Raw genomic sequence first — 7315 nt, forward strand, 5'->3', positions numbered from 1 at the left:
ACAACATGGATAGGCAATTGATCTTGAGGATCTGAGAAATAAGTAGTAGCTTTAAAAGTAGGATTAGGAGTGTTTTTCTTTTTCAGACTTTCAATAGAAGTAGAGACAACCCAAACTTGTTTCTTTACTACTTCAAGTGATGTTTTTAAGCTTGTCATCATATCCTAATTCTTATCTGCTACTAAATGTATTTTGCCAATCCATTTGGAATTATCATTAATCCATTTTTCTAAAACATCAATAATTTTAGTAATATGCAAATCATTTGATCCAAGAGCTTTTATTCCATCTAGTAATTGATATCTGGTAAAATCTACCTTTTGAAGAATTTTATCAATTATTTCTTGGAGCATTTTATTTTCTCTGGCTGCATATTGATGATTTCTTTCTAGATGTTTAAACAAACTATCTGCAACCAATTCCTTGTCTGAAGGATGAGACTGGTCAGACTGAAGTGGAAGTAACTTAAAAATCTTATCATCTTGTCTGATAACAAGATTTTTCCAAGGAGGAATTGTTGTCTCAGTGCTAAGAATAGTGCCATCTATTAATTCCCATTTGTGTTGTGGCACTTCTCTCTGTAAGGCTGACCCTTGCATCATATTCACTCTAAGGGTTTGAAAAATGTGTTCTAACAAAAGCCGCCCTTTCATCTTAACAGACTGTAAATGTTTCAGAACATTTGATTTTTGCAACATATTTTTATATTTATCATCTATGTGAGGGATGATAAGAGGTCCAGGAATTTCAACTGGATTTTCCTTAATCTTTGTTTTTATATCTTCACAAGATAGATTCTTGAACTTTTTGACCAAAGCCATTTCTACTTCATTTGTACTTGGATAATAAAATTCATCAAAAGAAATCCATTGGTTATTATGTTCCATCCAAGATTTCCAATTTTTATTGTTGACTTTGTTGATTGTTGACCTATATTTCTTTGAATAGGTTTTCATTTCTTCACAGTATCTATACTCTTGTTGATGAGCATACAGATCCCAGTTAAAAATTTTCTTATACCATTCATTTGAGGGATCATAAGGACTTATTCCTTTGTATATCTTAAGAATTGAATGATTTCTTCATCAGAAGGAAGCTATATTTTACTAGGAATCTTATTCCTAGGATCCAATCTGTAGCTGGGGATTTCTTCTGGATATCCTAAGCATTTTGTAGTAGATTTTCCTACTGATTGAAGCAAAATTTCTTCATGAGCATAAAAAGGAGTACACTTTGTATATTCCTGTGTTTGATTTCCAGAAGTTGGAACAAAACGAATCATGTTTATTCTTCTTCTGTCTTTATCCTGTTCTTCTTTTTCATGGGGTTTTGGAAGACTAGGAGTTTGCTGACAAAAGCTAGGAGAACAATGAGGATGATTACATACAGATGGTTGTGGAAACTATGGAATTTGGAATGTTGATTTCATATTAATTGTTCTAGGAGGAACAATATTTGAATGCAGAGACTGAAGAGTTTGTGCAATCATATTTGATAACATATGCATGAAGTTTGGATCAGAAGTAAGATCATATGAAGGACTTGGTGATCCTTCAGGAATAGATGCAATAGAGGACATTTGTGGTTTTATTGCGACTTCAATTTTTACAGGGTTTTGTATAACAAGAGGAGGAGGAGGTCCACCATGCTCAGACTGTGCATACTCTGATTGGGGAAAGAAACGAGTTCGAACAAGGCCATTATCTTCTCGAATAGAAGTTTGAGTAGTGATAGGCTGTGGACAGGGAGAAGTATGAATAGAAGCCCAATTTGTGACCCATTCTATTGGCGGTTTAAGATCTCGACAAGATATCATTTGAGAAGCAACAAGATTTAAGCCATAGTCATGAGTGATTAGAGTAGTGAACTCAAAGGTTTCAGAAACTTGTTGGACAACAGAAGGAGTGGTCTTCTTATAAAATTTGATGACACATCGCCAATGAATAGCAACATTATTGCTATTATCTTCAAAATCATCATATCCATGTGTTTGGATGTCGAGCATTAGAGCATTGATGGCATTAGGATCATCTAAGGAAATAGAAAAATCAGGAACACAGGACCAAGAAATTGGACCGTAGGCTAATGTTCCTTGACATCCTCCAATTAAAGCTTTATGAAAAGTTTTCCATCGGCGATCAAAAACACAAGAGAAGATAGCAACGTCTTGACCTTTTCTATGTAGTGGTTGAATTCCAATTTGGATATGACCAAAATGAGCAAAATTGAGACCAGATTTTAGTGCAGCTGTAAACTTAGATTGCTTCAAAATGTTCATTGTTTGAAGCAGACAATTATTACTGGAGGTTTGTAGAATTTATTCTTTAACCACTTATCTCCAGTATTGTATAGTGTCTAATAATCCCAGATTTGTATAGACATCTTTGGGGTCTATTTTTGGTAAAGACCAAGAACCAGACTTACTCTGTTCATTTAATAATGTAATAGATTTATCATGGACGACAGTGTGAAAACCAGATTGTATTTTTTCATTAAATTCTCTTTCTTCTTCTTCTCTAAGAATTTCATCAAAACTTTTATCACTAAACTCATGAAGAGAACTTTGTGTTGGAGAAATATTATCCATAACCAATACTTTCTAACAACAAGAAGAAAGCGGAAATACTTTCAACCCTGCTATGATACCAACTACAAAGCATACATCAATGGAAAGTTTCTCTCTTCCAACGATAGGTTGACATCAATGGCCTTCGACCGAAATATCTTGCGTGGTGTTTGACATCGAAACATATATTCACACCATGTGAAATATACTATTTTACCTTGAGGATCATCTTCATTATCGGTGATTCCTCTCACATCTGTTAACAGCTTACATCACTGGCTAGTAATCAGATGATGTCTCTCCATGTTTGACTTCAGAACACCTTTTCGCATGGTTTGACTTGTACATTGAGAGAAGATTGAATGAGTATGAAGAGCCCAGATCTAGTTTCATCCATCTGGGCTGTGATATATTCAGGAGTGCAAAAGCATCAAATGTACACAGGCTTTACACAGATGGTCATCCAATCATGGATTACAAGTCTATATCTACAGATGATTGTCTGATCTATGTACATATAATGAAAGTTTATGAAGCTGAGTATAGGGATGCCTCCCTCAGCTAAATCATGAAAAGTCATATTATCATGTATTGTATTGTAATTGATGCAGGTCACCTTCCAGTTCGAAACTTCCGATGCTCATGATAAAGCATTTCACCTGACATGAACATTTATGACCTCATGCTTTAGGGGGCAACTGTTATAGACATATTTGGGCACATCAACCCCAAAATTACATGTCAATGTATTAGTGTTCATCAACACCTAAAATATTTGTTTTATGCCCTAAAAGAACTAATTCATCTGAATTCCTCATTCCCCAAAAGTTCCATCTCAAAATCATCCAGAAAGTGCCTAAAATGAATCATTGTTGAAAGCCCTGTGTTAGGGTGTTATACATAGTAGGTACTGCACTGTCAAAGTGCTATGCATTATAGTTTGACCCTCTAGTAGGTGCGATGGGTGAGGTAGGACAAAATTCTGTGAGTGTTTGAGAGTTGGTTTCTCATGGAAACTTTTAGAAACTTCTCCTGTGCCACTTGCCCTCCTGAATTTGCCCAAGGATGACCAAGGGAACTAGGAAACCACCTCCTACTCCCCTATTTCATGGAACTAATTCCTAAAAATAGAATGGCATTCATCACCCCCATTGATGACTCAACCTCATGCAAACATATATAAAAGGATCTCTCATCCAAGAGATCAAGAGGGGCTGAATTATTCTGAGTTGTAAGAAAGTGATGCTAGTTTTAGTATTGAGGTGAGAGCATTGTGTCATTGTTGGTGTGTTCTTGCTGATTCATGAAGTGAAGAAGGCTTGAAGCTGGGAGGATGGCACTGGATTAGACTTCTTATGGGTTGTAATTCTCCTTGATATCAATAAAGTTCTTCAAGATTTTTCCCAATTGATTGTGTTAATTGTAAATGCATTCATTTGTTTATCATATTTCTGATTCTATGATGTTTATGCTGTGATGGATCATTATGCTTTGACAAGTCTTTGTTTCTGTAGCTGTGAAGGTACTCTCCAAGCGTGTTAAGTACAGGGAGGAGTTATAGGATCGACCAAAGGAGAGGGAGATCAAGCGAGGATTCAAGCAAAAGTTACAGGTTGGTCCCTCATAGTCTCTTTCTTATCTGTCATTCGTAGGAAAGGTATTGAATTGCTTTGACTGTTATTTCTATGTTAGCTACCAAACCTAGAGGGTTAGTCATTCGAAAAGACACTAATTTTCCCAGAAACACCAGGCAGAAGCCTTGGAAATAGTGATGAGGTTGCATGAAATGCCGATCTAGGATCCAGGGTTGGGAGTCCAACAAATCCACACGTAGCTACAAAACCTATGCTTGGAGATGAAAAGTTTGAAGTAGGATAGGGCACCCCGGCTTGAAGCGCGTGAAGAAGTAAGGTGCATAAAATGTAAAGGACAGGGCCACGATAAGGAACAATGTCCAGTATTCGCAAACTATTTGGCAGGAGGGGGATCCATGCCATTGAGACTAGAGGCTTAGGTAGGGCCAATTGTGGCACCCACGCTTTGGTGCGCGATCTGTCAGGTGGGGGGGAAGCACACCATGGACAATTGTCACCTATTGTAGAAGTATACATAGACTTCACAACAACTATTTTGTAACTTTTGTAGATGAGTGGGCCACGATGAGCGAAACTGTCGAAGTTATGAATTGTTGATGGATCAAACACCTACCTACAGGATGTAGATCAAGGCGCGAGGTCAGGATCCAGCCGTAGCCATAACACGCGGTGGATTCCAAGGATGCAAATGAGGACGAGGAGGAATGGGACGTGGACGAGGGCATGGATAGCTAATTTGTTAGAATTGTGGAGGCCCAGGGTACTACGCTCACAATTGTACCTACCCAACGAGAATATCTTGCCCATATTGTGAGCAGTTTGAACATGAAATGCTAGACTTCTTGACACTGATTGCACAAATACGTGAGAAAGGGGTGCTACAGCCTACTCTAATGCAGAATATTCAAATGATGAGGTCTGAACTGTGCAAAGAAGACCCAAACGTAAACATGGTGCTCATAAGTGGTGTGACCACAAGATAAGATAAGGGAGAGAAACCCGAGTAAGATACATGGGTTTGCAAGGCTCCTACGAAGGAACCTGAGTTTGACTTGGAGCACACAAGGGAAATATTTATGGAAGCTAAGAAGAGCTTCACGGAGGCCTCTACTTCAGGTAGTAAGGATCAACCAGAGCCAAGAATGGATTCTTCTATGCTTACTACCTTTTTAGAGACATGCATGAAGCTGCTACAAGACAATAAGGCAGTTAAAGGACTACAAGAGCTGATCTCTAGGTGCACAGGACTGGATGAATCGTGCGTAGTTTGAAAACTTGGAAGGCATGCACTGCGTACCGGGAGGGAAATAAGATTGACGGCATAGATTGGCGAGTATGAAATGGATCAGGTGATCTTAGACTTAGGTTTAGATGCGAATGTGTTACCAAAACAGACATGGGAATGCATGGGCAGGCCCATGTTGCAGTGGTATCCTATTCAATTACAGATGGTGAACGAACAAAAAAATTTTCCCATGGGAAGATTGCAAGGGGTAACAGTGGATATCGAAGGTGCGAACACATAGACCGACTTTGAAGTAATAGAGATTGTGGATGAAAATAGCCCTTACGCTGCATTGTTAGGGATAGACTGGGCCACAAACATGAATGGAATCATCAACCTGAAGAAGCAGAAAATGATTTTTGAGAAAAAGGCCCTACGCGTAGTAGTTCCGCTAGATCCAGCCGAAGGCGTATGGTACACTGAACCTGTGCATGATGATGACAATGAGGATGAGCTGGATTGCATTTACCAGATAACGGCTCAAGACTAGGATTGAGAGAACCCAACTGAAGATGGGTGAATCTGATGGGAACGTGACAGTTCCTATACTTCAGATTCAGATGAAGAAATAGAACGTTGGTAGAACCGGTTGCACGAAGTTACAGCGTTGAATTGCAACATGATGATTCAATCACTACGATACGTGACGACCGAAGCAAGGGAATTTCTAGCAGATGATACGGTAACAAGAATAGATAGATCCTTAGATGCAGTTGAAAGTATTGCGTCGGAACGATAGCAGTGGGGTTCACTCGAATGGGTGTTGTGCATGAAACCCGCACGACGGGGGCATATACATCAAAAGAATATCAGAAATTGGTACAAATTCCGACAGATTGGTGGAAAGAAGCAGAATGGCCTGCAAGCATACCTTCACCAATGGGTATGGACAGAGTGGCCTGTTCTAGTGTGCAGCAGTATTACAATAGCAGGCCTAAACAAGATGCATCGGAGGAAGAGAAGGATCACACTACCAAGCGCGAGGGGAGGAGCACCCTCCAAGATATGCGAAGTCATGAATAAGGGTTAGCAGATACAATGTAAGAAACGGGACATGTGTGCCCCAGTGGATAGTCGGGCATCTATGGAAATATGCAAGAACTTGGTTGCAAAGTCAAGTCCGAGGCTGTAGAGTGGTATAAGAACTGAGGTCTTTGAAGAACCCCCGCAGATGGCCATGAACATAGCAATGCCGATGCTGAGAACAACCTGTGAAGTCCAAACAGAAGAACTCGTAAAATAGTGCGACGAGGAGCATGTATGGATTTGGGAAGCTATTCGGCAAGGGAATGTGCAACTTTGCAAAATGGAAAGAAATAGGATACTACTCTGAACAAAGAATATGATGCTAGATGCAAAGATTAAGCAGCTGGAAAAGGAACTAAAGAAGGACTTTTTGAATGAAAAACCTGGAAAGTTGCGGCCAGATGCGCGCAAATCCAAGGATGAATTGAAGGAATATGACCGCAAGGTAATCAGTCGAATGCCATGGTTAAGACTGTTGGCATTATGAGACAAGTGTTGTCCTTGATGGCAACTCACATTGATGACAAATCATAGTGCAGAAGGATAGCAGCACGGAATTGATGATCAGACTACAAGTATGAAGAAAAAATATATACACGCTAGTTCACTATATACCAAGTCGCGTATACAAGCAGGTTCACTATATACCAAGTTGCGTGTACAGGCAGGTTGGCTTCAGTAAAAGAGCGTGTATGTGGAAAACTTATCTTTGGTCCGTGGCGGTTATTCCTTGGAAGTTGTGCCTATAGTTTTGGACCATGGTGTCTCGACGGACGTGTTGATCCCTAGTTTTGAAGTTGATGGTATTGTGTTACTATGGTTTTGGACCGTGGTATTGTAAAG

The sequence above is a fragment of the Pinus tabuliformis genome, chromosome 9 (assembly GCF_031772625.1).
Source record: "Pinus tabuliformis cultivar Carrire ecotype Pingquan chromosome 9, CPIR1, whole genome shotgun sequence".
Taxonomy (NCBI): domain Eukaryota; kingdom Viridiplantae; phylum Streptophyta; class Pinopsida; order Pinales; family Pinaceae; genus Pinus; species Pinus tabuliformis.